The sequence below is a fragment of the Rhagoletis pomonella genome, unplaced genomic scaffold (genome assembly GCF_013731165.1).
Source record: "Rhagoletis pomonella isolate Grant_MI unplaced genomic scaffold, Rhpom_1.0 Rhpom_scaffold_00016, whole genome shotgun sequence".
Classification (NCBI taxonomy): Eukaryota; Metazoa; Arthropoda; class Insecta; order Diptera; family Tephritidae; genus Rhagoletis; species Rhagoletis pomonella.
The window spans coordinates 756859-760641 of NW_023458570.1; positions in this window are offsets into that span (position 1 = coordinate 756859).

A 3783-nucleotide genomic window follows, 5' to 3' on the forward strand; every position below is an offset into this window, starting at 1 on the left:
CGAAATCAGACTCAGCAACTGGTCCACCTACCGACACAGGTACTCGTCTATCAACATCACCGGAGCTAAGCCTACATATCCTCACCCGATTAGCAGACTCCATTCGTCGTGCATGGTTCGATTAAGGATTGGTCATACAACAATCTCCCACGAGCACATACTCGGATCCACATCCAGTAAATTATGCCTCTATTGCAATTCTAATGTGACAGTTGACCACCTCATTTATGAATGCCCCTCACTGGAAACCACGCGGAAGGAAATTTTCTGACAACCCATATCATTAAACATTTTACAAACGCTAACCAGCAACAACATCGTAAAAGTTTACCAGTAATTCAAGAAGATCGGCCTAATTAATGAAATATAACTAGGTATTTTGTTCACCCGCAGATTAAGTTTTACGCTTTATTTATTTGTTCCCTAAATAATACATAAGTATATTCAATTTTTAACGAACGAGTCGAAGGCCCGGGCAGCCCGCACTCTTTTCCATCCTAGGTTTAATATTGTATATTCTACCTATTGTTAATAACTAAATAAATAGCATGCTTTGGAAATGTAACTTCTTGTATTTGGGTCTATTTCTACGCTATTCCTGGCATTTTGCATTTCTGTTTGAAAGGCTTCCAGATCCGTGAACCCTATTGATGCAATTATTTCAAGCAGTTTCCTTTTCGGAATGAAAATGTTCGGTAGTTTGTGTATGTTGAGCAGTTCAACCACTATAGGGAAGGGATTGCTTCCTCCGATGTTAATCTGATGGCATGTCCATTTAAAACTGTTGGTTAAGGCGTTAGTAAACGTTAAATCCAGGACTGATCCAGACTCATTGTGGTTGCCACTGCTATTATGCGTTTTTGTTCCATCGTTTATGCACGTAAAATTTTTATTGAGTATCTCTTTCACTAGTCCATTTCCTTTCGGCGTGGATATCTGATCCCCCCAATTGCTATGCCTAGCATTAAAATCTCCTAACAGAATAACTTTGTGATGGCTATTCAAAAAAATAATTGGGCGATTAATTTCTTTTTCAAATATTTTGGTGTTCATGTTTTGTGGAAAGTAGACATTGCAGATAGTAAGATTTAGATCTAGGCTTTTGGTTTTCGCTATAAGAATATCGTGATTTGTATTGTATTTTATTTTGGTATATCGAATTCCCTTTTTGAAACCTATGGCGACTCCTCCATAGCCGTCAGGTCTGGTTTTTTTAAATAGATTAAAATTTATAAGTTTTTGGTTGTTTATGTGGCTGTCATGAGAGAATATTTCTTGGAGACACAATGTCAATCCCGTTTTTGTAATTGAAAAAATCTAAGTAACTTTTTTTTGTCTTAAAACTTTGTATATAATATTGTTATATATTTAGGCTCATTATTGGCGTTTAAAGTGGAACTGTTATTAATTTTAATCCGGATAATGTTTTATAGTAATGTTGCAATAGCAAGTATGCACAGGGTGCTTCTAATGAAATTAAAAATTTTCTTTTTAATATTGTTATTGATGTTTGTACCATGATTATTTTATTAGGAAACATGGAAAAGGCGGTAGAAATTATAGCAGCTATTTCGGAGATTACCACATCTCCTCATGAGACTTATTTTTTCTAGACTTCAGCTTCGCAAATTTTATCCCTACCGAAACTAAAGATGTATACACATCAAAAATGGGAGGTGTTGAAAAAGGGTCCGTGACACCTCCCCTACAAACTGAATTTTTCACAGCAAATACACATTCTAATGTGACAAATTCAGTTGGGAAGTGCCACGCCCTCTTTTTTAATAACTCCCATTTTTTCGATGAGTTTGGCGTTGATATTATATATCTCTATACTAAGTTGCAGCACTCTACGATAAATACTTCCAGAGATAAGTTGTGTGAAAACTTCAGTTTGTATGTGAGGTATCACACCCCTTGATATATCGAAATTATGTTTCTTCTATTATCATCCTTGTAGAGTCTAGATTCGATGACCAAAATTCCAGAAATATCGGTACAGCTTTTATCGAGTATTTCGAACAGGAAGAAATGGCTTCCAAAATATATACTAGTAAAAGTATGGAAAAATTTTTACGAATAATTTTTTTAAATAATTGCAGACATTTGAAATTAAAATCAAATATTTTCCAAAAAAGTGGAAGCATTCAAACGTAATTTTTTTTCACCTTTCAACATTAATAAATAAAAAACTAGAGCTTTTTTAAAAAATCGCCATGGATAAGTTGACGCGAAATGTAACTATCTCTCATTAAAAAAAAAAATAATTTTGAAATCGGTTCATATTTGGGCTCTTTAAATTGATTTGTTCACATCAAACCTGTGCGCCGCTGCCGCGCCGATATTTTCGTAACTCGGCGTCGGCGCGTGAGGAATGACAAAACAGAAGGGCGTCTGCGGCGTGCCTCGGCAGCGTATACCTCTAGTATGTATGGGTATACAACAGATTTCGCACTACACAAGGTGGAACGGCCAAGATTTGTACGTATGTATGTAAATACGTGTACCACTAGGATGAACTTTAATCACTTCTTTATTCTTTTTTAATTTTTTTTGTTTAAATGCAACAAATATCTTACATTGTGATCCAATTTCAAGTGATAATTGAATCAAAAGGTTTGCCACCACAGGCAAATCAATTTGAAGCGCTTTTCCTCTTTGGTTACAATTTTTTCACTTAATTTGTTTGTCGCGCCCTAACACTTAACCACTACACTTATCTGACGCTCGCCTGCGTCCAAAATATTTCCTTCGAAGTCTGTTCACACAACACTCCAAAAAACTCCGAATACCCGATTCCGCTTCGATTCGATTCGTTTAGAATATATTGAAAATCGTCTGGGTAACCTGCTGTCAAAATTAAAAATAACAATCGAAAATTTAAATCAGTAAGAAGACTCAACATTTTTTTTGCACTGGAATTTACGCAATATATAATCACAACTAAGGGGAACAAAAACAACAGCACTATCAATGCGCACCTAAGACAATGCGCAGAGTTTCACTACAGTCTCACCTGGATTTTATCGCAATTTATAGAAACTTTTCTACCAACGTTTATCTCGAAAAGAGAGTGTCCGACTCCTTTAGTGAAAATACCCCACGGTGGGTACCATTTTATCACCTTAGTTTTGCGTGGTAGTGGCCTACCAACTTAATGTACCAAAGTAAAAGCACTTCCAAAAAGAAGTGACAAAAAATTTGCAACCGGCTGGCTCAATGAAAACGGCGGGGTCGCTTGAGGGGGAACAACAGGGCAATATACAAAATACCTAGGACAAATTAAATTTAAAGTTGGACAACAACAATTGTATGAGGGAACGGCATCAACCATTAAGAAGTTGCATGAAAATTCCGACTCCTAGCGGGGTGCAAGAGGCAGTACTTGCCTCCGCGTACTTCCCGGGTAAGGAGGAGATAGCCCCGACACCTGAAGTAAATATGCTAGTTGAACACTGCCGGCGGAATGGTATACCATGGATCCTCTGCTATGATGCAAATGCCCATAGCACTGTTTGGGGGAGCATGTGATGGCTGGTGACGTACTAGACCCTGACATATTGACATGTGTACTCCTTTAATATTTTTGGGAAACCCTTACTCCAACATCGGAAATGATTTCAGAAATATATATATATAATTTCCACTTAATAAAATGTCTCACCAACCACCACAGTTATTAAAGTAATCAGCGAACAATTTTTTTACGTCACCCAACACTGCTTATTTCCTCGGCCATTTCCTCTAAGAATCTACAGCGAGCCACAAATGGGAAACGTGCCC